Source organism: Dasypus novemcinctus, chromosome 1, assembly GCF_030445035.2.
Source record: "Dasypus novemcinctus isolate mDasNov1 chromosome 1, mDasNov1.1.hap2, whole genome shotgun sequence".
NCBI classification, from domain to species: domain Eukaryota; kingdom Metazoa; phylum Chordata; class Mammalia; order Cingulata; family Dasypodidae; genus Dasypus; species Dasypus novemcinctus.
This window is the reverse complement of record NC_080673.1, coordinates 4,125,392-4,138,993: the sequence shown is the minus strand read 5'-3', so window position 1 is coordinate 4,138,993 and position 13,602 is coordinate 4,125,392. Positions and strand designations below refer to the sequence as shown.

The window sequence follows — 13,602 nt, the reverse complement described above, 5'->3', positions numbered from 1 at the left end:
GGGCAGGCAGGTGCACTGTGAAAACTAGGAGGGTTTTCAGAGGCAAATATTTCTCAAGCAAATATTTTTTCACTTAGGGAACAAACACTTCATTTACCTATTGAGTGAAAAACTTCCTCGTGACCCAAGATTTGCAGTTTGCCCTCTACATCACATGGAGTTTGCTTTTAATGACATTATACTTCTTGCAAACTTGCAGGTTTTCACTATGATAGACTATAGAGGCTTGAATTTTAAGTCCCCACTAGCGTTCCCACACAGTAGAGTGAGCCTGTCCTTCATTGCTGTGTGGCCTGGTAATGCCTTCTCCTCTTTTGTGATGTAGGTTTTACTCAGCATTTTTTTTTCTCATTACAGTTAAAACTCTGTGGGGAATAAAACCCTCAGCCTCTGTGTAGTCTTGAAATTCACTGACAAATTCATCAGCAGCCTTTTTATTAGCCCTCACCATGCCTCACAACGCTATGGATGCTGGACCTCTTTTTAAAATGATCGAACCAGCTGTGGCTGGCCTTAAAAACTGTAACACTCTCACCACTTGGCTTGTTTCTCAAAAGATAACATGCAACACTTTCCCTTTTTCATATATCACGGCTTCTGATGCACTGGCACCCGCTAACTCCTTCTCATTTACCCAAATTAGTAACAGCTTTTCAACTTCCGCAAGTGTTTGGGAATGCTGCTTTGTTACTGCTTTAACTCCTTTTACAGCATCAGCCTTTTCTTTTTGCTTCTTTATTCTTAATGACGGTGGAGACGGTTGTTCTGGGTATACCTTTTTCACTAGCAAGATCAGTAATGCAAATACCGCTCTTATATTTACCTATTATTTCTCCTTTTTGCTCAATGGTGGTGTGAATTCTCTTTTCTGCTCAGCGATATCACTGCTCGTTTTCATAAGATTCGCGATGAGAAAAAACACAAAAATACACAAAATGACCACTGAAGCTAACACAAGACCGCAAAGCTCAGGGCAAGAGCTGCTGCGGGACTTAAGTGTGACCCTTTGTTTTGGCGGGAAAGCGTAGCGTGTCACGAGGCAGCTGATACCGACAAGTTCTGGCTTGCACATCAAGTGCGAACAAATGATGAGTACCAGGACAAAATTTTTGTGTCAAAATGTGTCAAGTACCAAATTCGACTAGTTTCAAAGCAGTTGAGTACCAAGGTATGACTGTAAATTTATATAGTATCCTAGAAAGCAGGGAAAAGAAACAGGGAATGTGGAAAGTAGGTATTTGTCATTTTTAATACGGTGGAGTGGTGCATGCCCGACTTCATCAAATGAAAATGCTGGAGCAGGGTGCCAGGCACCTGGTAACCAGCCTCAGCTTGGTAGATCATCCTGCCACATGAGCTCATTTTCCTCATGAAATGAAAGCACTCAGGCAGGAGCTGACCAAGATCTCCTCGAGCCCTGACCGTGGTTAGAGCGTGAGCTCACACTTGCCATCTGCTTATCTGCCCATCTGACCCACTTGCCAGGTTCTCAAACCCAGGAGTCACCCTTTCTCCATCTGCCCCAAAGGGGCTGGAGGAGCCCTGGCCTTGGCAGCCCTCTGTAGCCAACATCCTGTCTGCTGTGGTGATTCCCTTTCTCCACCATCTCCTCCAACGACAGCCAGTATTTCGTCTGTTCGTAATTATCCCATCCCCTCATCCCACAGTAGCCCACTCAAACCTGGCCAAAATCCTATTTCCTCAATTCTTAGAGGCCACCAATTATAAGATGTTCTGTCAATTTAATAGGAGACTTTCAGAGGGAAAGAGGAAGGAAAGAAAGAAGAATGAAAGAGATGAAGGAGGTCGGGGAGGAGAGCTAGAGGGAGTGAAAAAGACTAAATTGACTGAGTTGTATTCATTTATCCATGCAATTATATGCTGCTGCTTTCATTTGCAGTGTCATTGCCAAAGTTTGACTCTAGCCTATTTCATAATCAGAGACTAAATATTCCTCCAAATCATTCTGGACACTTACATTTATTCACAGCCTTACAGGGAAACGCTGATCTCCAGCCAAGCTGTGAGCTCAATTTCTTCAACAAATTTAAGATTGACAATGAAATAAGAAGGCAGAGTATCCTAGAGGCTTTTTTTTTTTTTTTTTTTTTCCATTTCCCTTCAGTTAAACTCAAAATTTTGTTTTCCTCTTTGGAAGATGAACACTGAGCAACTTCTTTGGAAAGTCACTAGAAGCCTTTGATGGATTTTAGAGCCTGAATGACAGGCTTTGGTTAGGCGTGATATAATCACACCAATTTCTCCTAGGCTTGAAATTGTTATGATTTTCTCTGTGAGATGGAACAATTTCTAATGTCTGGCATAGGTCAGGAGGTCTCATGCAAACATGATAACTTTCGTTCCCATACAGTGAAGCAGTATAATCTTTGCAAAGATACTTTCAGTGACAACCAGGGATACAATAATGAAACAGAAGTGGCAAAGAGGAGGAAGAGCAACTCCTAGGCTGGCACGGCCAAGGTTGGGTGAACACGAGTGACGTCAACAATCATGACCCCTTGCTCCTCTGCCAGGCGAAAGTATTTGACATGGAGTGCATCACATGTCCCAATTTCATAAATGTCAAAATGTGGAAAATAAAATAAAATGAGTCTTAAAATAGCGGAAACATGGCAATTTTCAAAAATCACAAGGCCTTGAGAATTCCATTCAGCCTGACAGCTGGACCTGGTGTCCATCAGCTACAAAGTAGCTTCCCTCTCTCTCCTTCCAGTCATCCCCAATTTCCCTCCAGCTCTGACCCTGGAAATAAGAGTTCAAATCACTGCCTGGAGGGAAAACCAAGCAAAAAAGGAAGAAGACAATAGTTAATTGATTTTCAACTTCCTGCCGATCTTCCAGGATGTTAATTTCTTCTAGATCAGGGCTAAGATTAGAAGGCTCTCTTTTGAATTAGCAATAATAGCATGATGGCAATTGTGAGACCCTAACTCTGTCTGATACAGGGCTGGAAGGAACCTGATAAAAGAATTCTGCAGGTTTGCGTATGCACATCTGTGGTTATTTTTGCTTTCGGTGGACTTTTACCCCTCTTTTTAATACAGTTATAAAGCAAACAACCTTTTAATAGTGGTTTAAAGCTCTCACCCAGCAAACCCCTCCCTTCCTGTATCATCAGGAAGAGATTTGCCTTGCTGCCTCTGGAAAAAATCCCGGCTGGCCCTTTTAGAAGCAAAATCCCCAGCCTGGACAGGGTCCCAGAGAAGAGGCCAAGCCCTGCCGGGCCAAGAAGGAGGTGGCTCTGGAGGGAACTCACACAGTTCTGGAAGGAGAGTCACCTGGTGGGGTCCGGCCACTCCCTCCGCACAGCCGTCTCAGGGTGGGGGTCCTGCAGGCCCCTGGACCCGTGCCACAGAGCCCTAGGCCCACCTCCCGCCCTCCCTGCTGACCAGGAAGGCCCAGCGCCTGCACCGGGTCATCTCGAAGCCCTTTCCCCTCGCTTCTGGCCACAGACCCCTCCACACCCGCCTCTCTCACTCATCACGCAGGTTTGCAGACTCTCAGGCATACCTGACCGTACTTACTCGTGTTGATTTCTGTTTGAAGGAAAAAAGGCCTCATTTTCCCTACTCAGAAGACCAGGGAGGGCACCTGGTCTTGTCCACCCACTGACAAGGCACAGGCGAGCAGCAGTGTGTCCCGTCGGCCCCCCAGCGCCAGCGCAGGGCTGCCAGAGCCCGAGAGCACGGTCACTCACCTGCTGGCATCTTGACTTCTGTTGGAGAAAAATCTGTTGGTTTGTTTTTTTTTAAAGAAACCTACAAAATTTAAATAAATAGGACCTTGAATCTTTTATAGGTAAAACCCCTGGCACCTTCAAGTGATAAAGGGCAACTTGCCTCCTTTTTAAAATTAATTAATTTATTTATTTACCCTCCCCCCACCCTCCCTTGTCTGCTCTCTGTGTCCTTTCACTGTGTGTGCTTTTTTTAAAAAGATTTATTTCTCCCCCTCCCCCCCCTCCCCCCCTTGTCTGTTCTCTGTGTCTATTTGCTGCGTCTTCTTTGTCCGCTTCTGTTGTTGTCAGCAGCATGGGAATCTGTGTTTCTTTTTGTTGCGTCATCTTGTTGTGTCAACTGTCCGTGTGCGTGGCGCCATTCCTGGGCACAGCACTCTTGGCGCGCATCAGCACTGTGCATGGGCCAGCTCCACACGGGTCAAGGAGGCCCAGGGTTTGAACCGTGGACCTCCCATGTGGTAGACGGACACCCTAACCACTGGGTCAAGTCCGCTTCTCCTTAGTTTCTTAATACACTCTTTATTCCCTTGCTTACCCTATGGCATGTCCTTAAATTCCTTTATGCAACATGGCCAAGAACCTAGAGGCCCAGGACCCAGAGCATCCTGCTAACATCAGATTTTAAGTTTTGACAGTCCCTTACTTTAAGTTTCAAGGTAAAAAATTCTATATCTGTTATGGTAGGAAAGACTATAAAATAGTTCAAACAAAATTGAAGTTATTTCCTGCTCATATAGTGGCTTGGGGTACATATTTCCTGGTTCACAGGTAGCTTTCCTCCATATTCATATTCAGGATATTCATATTCCTCCATATTCGATTCAGGAATCGAAATCCCTTCCATCTTTGGCCTCCACCATCCACTACCACCCCCAGAATCTATAAACATCTGATAGAATGGGAAAAGAGTAAGAGCAGAGTACACTCTTTAAAACCTTGACTCAGAAACGGCTTCTACCGCTTCTACTCCCATTCCATGGGCTAAAATCCAGTCATACAACCACATCTAACTACAAGGGATGCTGAGATATTATGCTGGTAGGGTGCCCAAGACGAAGTGGACACTGAACTTTGGTGGACAAAGTTTGGTGTGTGTCTCCCCTCCAAGCTGAAAGGTCTCTGGAGGGCAGGGATTATTTTATACATGCTTACCTCTAGGCCACAGAAGTGTGTCTGGCTCATAGAAACTGATAAATGTTTAATTGATTTAAAAAATAAATAAATAATCTTTTTTCTCATTGTGTGAGTAATCCACACTTTGATGTGAAAGAAGAAGAAAGGCAAGGGCAAAGAACAAAATTCCTGTTCTGCCTCAGCCTGACCCTTCCCTCTGGTGAACCTCACCTGGTCCCTGAAGACTAACCCAGCACCTGTGCCAGTTGGCCAGGTGTCATGAGAACCCAGCTCTGGGCACGGCCTTAGAGCAGGCATTGGAGACAGTCTCCTTCCTCAAAGGCCAACTCTTTCTCTTCACTTCCCCACTTCTAGAAGGTAACAGAAATATTCCCAGGTATACAATTGTTCATCCTCCATCCAGTCAGATGGATTATAGGTTCCACACCAAAAACAGCCCCCTAATTCACCTCCTTTCTTTCATTACCCTACTCCCTCATTTTCAACTTTCAATTCCTTTTGCCTGAAAAATTATGAGAGTCACCTAAATGATTTTCTGGGATTCTAATCTTCTCTCCCCTCCAATCCATTTAATGCCTCACTGCTAAAATGTATCCATCCAAAGTAGGCTCCAATTTCATCATCATAAAATACTCAATGTCCTCCCATTTCTTATCAAATTATGAACAAACTGTTTAACTCCCTTTAGGCCCATAGCTAGAATGACCATATAATTTGTCCACTAAACTGTGACTTTTGAGAGTAAAAAGAAATGCCAAAATCAATTAAAATTATGTAACTTCTTAATATATTTGTTTACAAATAAATTTGTTTTTAGTCTATTGACCCAGCAAAAAATTATAGATTTCAAAGGTTATTTTTAAAAATATGAAAATAACAAGTAACTGTGACGATAAAAGCAAAATTTAAACTTCTTTATTTTGGTTATCTTAATATTAAAAATAACATAACGCGGAGAACCAGCAAGATGGTGGTGGAATAGGAAGCTCCTAAAGCCAGTACCTGCTACAGGGCAGTTAGCAAACACCTAGAGCTCTCTGGAGCTAGCTGAAGCACCTGTTTGGGACCCCAGGAGACCAGAAAAGCATGCTGCAATGTCCTTAGAGGAATGGGAGGAGGAGACTGCCTATCCACAGAGGAGATTCATAACTAGAGCGCTCCATGCCACTGGGGCTGGTGCCCATCCTCCACTGGAGGCACAAGCCACCCTGGGGGCTGTTCCACAGCTGGAATCGAAAGCTCCACTTCCAAAAAATGGGGGAGGAAGAGACAGTTGGGCACCAACTTCAGCTACTGATGAGTAAATTTGGTGGGTTTAAGTATAATCCTGAGAACAGCTAAAGTTTGAGCCTGACCAATTCAGAAAGCGACTGGGAGCTGCCATCTTAACTCCATGCCTGGCATGGGGGGAAGCAGGGCAGACTGATTATCACAGTGCTGTTGGGGACTGGCTTCTTTCCATCCAGGTCAAATTGCAGCTCTAGCCAAGGCCCCAGCCCCACCTCTGGCAGGGAGGAAGCTGGGAGTACCTGCACCAGCCTCTCCAGAAAATTACCAGCCAAACTGTGGAGGCCAGTGATTATCCTACTCTGGGAGCACAAGCTGCCCCAGGAGCTATTCGGTGGCTAGAGTTGGAAGCTCCATTTCCCAAAAAGAGGTGAAGAGGAGACAACTGGCCACTGGTTTTGGCTATGATTAGTAGACCCAGCTGGCTGAGATATAACCCTAGGAACAGCTAGGGTGTGAATCTGTGCGAGTCGGAAAGAGGCTGGTGGCCACCATTTTTACCCCACCCCCAGCATGAGGGGAAGCCGGGCTGACCAAATATCATAGTGATGGTAGGAACCTGTTTCTTTCACCCAGATCAGCCTGCAGCCCCAGCCTAGGCTTCAGCCCCACCTCCGGCAGGGAGGAGGCTGGCGGGTCCTGTGCCAGCCTATCCAGGTAACTGCAGGTAACTTTGGCTGGCACAGACTGAATAATTGCAAGTCTACTGGGGCAACTGTGGTCATCTTGGACCTGCACTGCATAGATTCCTGCCCACATCTACCCCTGCCCCAGGTAGGGGAGAAAGAGGTGTGAAACTTCATCAGTCTCTCTGGGCATCTACAGTCTAGGCCTGCACAACTTGGATTATTTCACACAGCTGTGATGCTGTCCCTACTCTGCAAAGGAGAAAGTTGGGAGAAGCTTCATTGTCCCTGGGGCAATGAGGGCAGCTTGAACCGCCACAGCTTATAGTACCGACTACATCCTTGCCTTCTACTACACAGCCAGTAAGGGAGAAAGGGCAGGAAGCCCTAAACTAAAGAGAAAACCTGCACCCAGAATAAATACATCTAGTAAGCCAGATGCCAAGACACCAACAAAAAATTACAATCCACACCAGGAAATAGGAGGCTATTGCCCAGTTAAAGGAATAAGATAAGCCTCCAGATGACATAAAGGAATTGAGACAACTAATCAGACGTGTTCCAACAAATCTCCTTAATAAATTCAATGAGATGGCTAAAGAGATTAAGGATATTAAGAATACATTGGATGAGCACAAAGAAGAATTTGAAAGCATGCATAGAAAAATAGCAGATCTTATGGGAATGAAAGGTACAGTAAATGAAATTTTAAAAACATTGGAATCATATAATGGCAGATTTGAGGAAGTAGAAAAAGGATTGGTGAGCTTGAAGAAATGGCCTCTGAAAGTGAACATACAAAGTACAGATGAAGAAAAAAATGGAAAAAATTGAACAAGTTCTCAGGGAACTAAATGACAGTAAAAGGCATGCAAACATATGTGTCATGGGTGTCCCAGAAGGAGAAGAGAAGGGAAAGGGGGTAGAAGGAATATTTGAAGAAATAATGGTAGAAAATTTCCCAACCTATTGAAGGACATAGATACCCTGTCCAAAAAGCACAATGTATTCCCATCCAAAAAAATCCAAACAGACCAACTCTGAGACACATCCTCATCAGAATGTCAAATGCCAAAGACAAAGAGAATTCTGAGAACAGCAAGAGAAAAGCAATGCATAACATATAAGGGATATCCAATAAGATTAAGTGCTGATTTTTCACCAGAAACCATGGAGGCAAGAAGATAGTGGTATGATATATTTAAGATAATACAAAGGGAAAACTTCCAGCCAAGAACCTTATATCCAGCAAGACTGTCTTTCAAAAATGAAGGCAAGATTAGAATATTCATAGATAAACAGAAACTGAGAGAATTTCTAAGTAAGAGACCAGATTTTACAGGAAATACTAAAGAGTATGCTAGTGCCTGAAAAGAAAAGGCAGGAGAGAGAGGCCTGGAAGACAGTCTAGAAATGAAGAATATATCAATAAAAGTAACTAAAAGTGTCAAAAGAGTGGTGAAAATAAAATATGACAGATAAAACTCAAATAGTCAGGACTAAACTTAACCAAAATGTAAAGAACTTGTATTCAGAAAACTGTAATTCAATGTTAAAAGAAATCAAAAAAGGCCTAAATAATTGGAAGAACATTCTATGCTCATGGGTTGGAAGACTAAATATTATTAAAATGTCAATTCTACTCAAATTGATATACAGATTCAATGCATCCTGATAAAAATTCCACCAGCATTTGTTTTTAATTGAAAACACAGTTATCAAATTTGTTTGAAAGGGTAAGGGGTCCTGAAAAACCAGAAACTTCATAAAAAGGAAAAACAAACCCTCATCTCCAGACTTTAAATCATATTACCCAGCTATTGTGGTAAAAACAGCATTGTACTGGTATAAAGACAGACACATACACCAATGGAACCAAACTGATGGTTCAGAAATAGACCTCACATGCATGCTCAAGTGATTTTTGACTAGCCTGTCAAACCCATACAGTTTGGGCAGAACAGTCCATTCAACAAATGGTGCTGAAAGAACTGGATATCCATAGCTGAAAGAAGGAAAGAGGACCCCTATCTCATACCCTTATCCAAAAATTAACTCAAAATGGATCAAAAATCTAAAAATAAAAGCAAGAACCATAAAGCTTCTAGAAGAAATTGTAGGAGAATATCTTCAAGACCTGGTGGTAGGTGGTGAATTCTTAAAGGAGATAAGAGGAGGACTGAGATGGACTACTGATGTTTAATGTATGTAGGAATTTTAATTAGCTTTACTGTAAAAGTGTGGAAATGTATAGAGTGGAAGATAACACATAGTGAGTAACAGCTCTTTTGTAAATAGGGATGTGGCTGAAAATGGTAGTCTAGGTATGTAAATGCCAATTGACAGAATGCTAGAGAAGAATCTAGGAACTGAATAGCACAGTAAACCAAGAGGTGGATAAGAATTGTGGTTGATGGTACAGATGCAAGAGTGTCCTTTGTGACCTAGAGCAAATGTACATCACTACCGCAGGGTGGTGGGAATGTGGAGAAGCATGGAAAAAGTACAACTAGGGTGACCTATGGACTGTGGTAGCAGCAATCATATAATATTCTTGCATCTATGCCAAAGATGTACTGTGTTGATAATGAGGCAGTAGGTAAAATGTGAGCCAAATGTACACTACAGACATGGTAACAATCAGATGATATTATCTAATCTGTAACATAGAGGGGTGTTGGTTGGGAATTCTGCACATGTGCATGATTGTTTTCCAAGTTTACAACTTCTGTCAAAAAAATACATTTTAACAAAATACTAATAGGGTGGGTTGGGGGAAAAACACACCAAATGTAAGATAAGGACTATGATTAGTGGTAAGATTTTGACAATATTCTTTCATGGTTTGTAACAAACATCTCATGACAATGCAAGGTGTTGGTTGAGGGTTGATGTATGGGACCCCTGTATGATATGCATATTTGCTCTATAAGTTCCCAACTTTTACTATCCACTTATTGTTTATGTATGTTCATATATAAATGATATAAAGATAATAATAACAATAGGGTGGATTGGAGGAAAATACCTTGGTTAGTAGTAACATTTTGACAATGCTCTTTAATCATTAGCTAAAAAGATTTAACAACAATGCAAGGTATTGGTGGTAGGGTGAGTTATGAGAATCCTGGATGATGTTATATATGTTTGTTTTGTAAGTTCATAACTATTACTATACACTTTTTGTTTATGTACGCTTATGTATGAGTGATATACTTCAATAAATTTTTTTAAAAAGGAAAAAAAATAACATAAAGAGAATATTTATCTTTGGTATATAGTCACAAACATACTTTAATTAGTTTCTTAGATATATCTTCCATAACATACAAGACAGTTACAAAAATAACACAAATCAGGAAGTGGCTATGGCTCAATCAGTTGGGCTCCCATCTACCATATGGGAGGCCCTGGGTTCGCATCCCGGGACCTCCTTGTGAAGGCAGGCTCACCCACATGCTGCGGAGAGCCAACCCAGCAAAGTGACGCAACAACAACAAAAAAAAGGGAAACAAGCAAAAACACAGAAGAGCACGCAGGGAATGGACACAGAGAGCAGACAGGAAGCAAGCCACAAGTGGGGAGGGGAAGTAACATAAATACAGATACAGAAGCATGCACAGCGAATGGATTCAGACGCAGACAGCACGCAAAAAGCCACAAGGGGGGAATATAAAAAATAAATAAATAAATAAATAACACAAATCCCCTACGGAGAACTCCCCCCTGCCCCAGGTACTCAAATCCGCCAATTTTAACATTTTGCCACATTTGCCCTATCATTCTATCGTCTGCCTATCTATCATCTATTTATCTGTCTATCCATTTTCTGAACACTTGAGTGTAGGTCGTAAACATCATGCTCCTTGAACACTTACTACTGTCATGTAAATTTCCTAAGAGCAAGGATAGCCATTTATTTAACCACCTTAAAGGCATTATGAAGTTCAAGAAATTTTACATTGATATAAACCCTACATTACAATTTTTCATATGTCTCAATGTCCCTTGAGACATTGTCCCTTGCTAAATCCTACCCAAGCTCATGTATTGCATTTAATTGTCATGGATCTTTAGTGTCATTTTCTTCCTTTTTTGTTTTTAAATTGGGGAGTCATCTATTCAATATAAACTTTTCCACTTTAGCCTCTCCCAAGTATACCATTCACTGAAATTAATCACATTCACATTATTGTGGTACACTTATCACCTTCTACTACTAAAAATCCCATGTCCCTAAACAGAAACCCTACATGCAATATGCATTAACTCCCTGCCCCTTGACTGTGGCAACCTATATTCTAATTTCTATCTCCATGAGCTTACATATTCTCTGATATTTTCTTCATAGTTACTATGGGGCTTAAATTTACCATCCTAAATCTTTAACACTCTTGTTTGCTTCGACACCAACTTAGCTTCAATAGAATACATACGATCCTATTCCCCTTTCGTCCCCTCACCTTAGGTAGCTCTTGTCACAAATTGTGTGTTTGGACATTAGGGGTCCAAAGCCACTGATTTATCATTACATTTTATGCACATCCCTTTTAGATCCTGAAGGAATTAAAAGTGAGTTATAGACCAAAAATAAATGGTACTGGCACTGATATTTACCCATGTCCTTACCCTCCCCAGCGTTCTTTATCTCTTCACGCAGCTTCACTCTATTATCTATTGCCCTTTCCTTTCAAGAACGCTCTTTAGGATCTCTTGTAGGTGTGGTCTACTGGGGACAAACTCCCTCAGCTTCGTTTATCTGGGACTGTCTTAATCTTTCCCTCATTTTTGAAAAACGGTTTTGCCAGATATTGGATTCTTGGTTGGCAATTTTTTGCTTTCAGCATCTGGTAAGGGGTGGGGGTAGGTCCAGCCAGGGTGCCACAAGCCCTTTCAAGTGACCTTTTTCTTGAGTCAGCACTCGCCATGTTACTGCAGTCCTTTAACTGTCTCCTGCAACTTTTCGAAAGATGTGCCTGCCTGTTCTTGCTGATTGTTAAAAGTTTCTGTGGGGGGACGGAGCCCTGAAGTGTCTCACTCCATAATCTTGATCAGGGCAGAGGCAAGAACGCATTGTATATTATGACCTTATTTCAGTGGCTTTTATTATTAAATTCATGAATTAATGATTAGCTTTAATAACTAAAAATTGTATTTGATCTACATCAAAGTTGCATTTTATGATTAAGCTTGAAAATTTTGATACATTCTGTTAACTTGCTACTATAGACCATGTTATTTTTAATTAAGGAAATGCTCTAACTTCTGCTACAGGTGCTGAGTTACTTGGTAAGCTCAAAGCAAATTCTGCTAAATGAACAATAGTTTCAATTCTACTTTTATTGAACTATATCAATATTTCATCCTAAGTATTTTCTCAGGTTGTCTTTTTACCTGCCTTTTTTGGACAAATATTTTTAAAAACAAAATTCATCTAATAAATATTCTCTATTTATGGTGCTTTTTTTTCTCTCCCCTCCCTCCATTGTCTGCTCTCTGTGTCCCTTCACTGTGTGTTCTTCTGTGCCTGCTTGTATTCTCATTAGGCGGCTCCGGGAACCAATCCTGGGACCTTCCAAAGTGGGAGGTGATCATTCTCTTGCACAACCTCAGCTCCCTGGTCTGCTGCACCCCTTACTATCTCTCCTTTGTGTCTCTTTTTGTTGTGTCATCTCGCTGTGCCAGCACTCTGTGTGGGTCAGCTCGCCACATGGGCCAGCTTGTCTTCACCAGGAGGCCCCAGGTATCGGAACCTGGACCTCTTATATGGTAGACGAGAGCCCAACGGCTTGAGCCATGTCTACTTCCCTATGATGCTTTTTAATGCTTCTTCAAGTTTAGATGCAGCAAATTATATTAGTAGGCCTTCCTTTTCAATTTCATTCCATTCTGATTACAATATAAATTCATCAAATTAAAAATGGGAGTATCATCAAAAGATTTCCACATTTAAGATGTTTCAAAGTACAATTGTATAAATTTCAAAATTAAACTTATAGTCTTTGAGTTCAGTTTAATTTGTTCACTTCCAGTTCCTCCTTGCTTCTCTAAGGATAAATTTGAATATCTTCCTTTTTGCAAGTTTTGTTTTCAATAATTGCAATTCCATGAATGCTTCAAAAGCCGGAGTTCAGTGCCCATATGGGCAAACTCTATGATAAGGTGGAAGGGTGTAGTTGTGCAGTGGATGGGCATGACAGTCGTGCAGTAGTGCTATTGGGTTGGGCAGTGCTGATCCATGAGGGGGTAGGGTGGGGAAAGTGAGTTAGACTCTCCATGGAACTGGGTTTAGGGAGGGAGCAGGTGAACTCTGGGAATTTGAGGGTATGTGGTTGAAACTATGTTAGGAATGTTCTTTTGGCAAATATGGCAGGGGTGGGTACTGGTTTAGGGGGTTGGATGTAGGAGGGCATGCAGGACAAGGCACACCTGGGGCAGGCTTCCAGGGAGTATGTGAGCATTCATTTTGTCATAGTGTGTTGTATCAGTGGGTGGAGACCCACATAATGAGAGGGAAGATGTTGGACTTCCACTCTGTCAAGTCCTGCTATGTTCTCAGATAGAGGGGTGGGAGTCCCACGAGAGCATATAGACAGTGCCTAATAGGGGAGAACAGATCAGTATGTCAAGCTCTTAATGTTTTTGAATCTTGTTCTTCAAGGAGTGAAGTTTGGTGGTTGCCACGGGTTCCAACTGGAGGGGGAGGGGAAGGCAGGAATAGAATAGATGGAAGCTGAGGCATTTTGGGGGCCATGGAATTATTCTACATGATCTTGTAATGATGGATAGAGGCCA

General features: G+C 42.0%; 1 pseudogene; it reads right to left on the bottom strand.

Moving 5' to 3' along the window:
• The window catches only part of LOC101447733 (grpE protein homolog 1, mitochondrial pseudogene), a 34,541-nt pseudogene extending 32,969 nt beyond the window's left edge, over positions 1-1,572 (bottom strand).
• Positions 1,573-13,602: the final 12,030 nt, after the last annotated feature.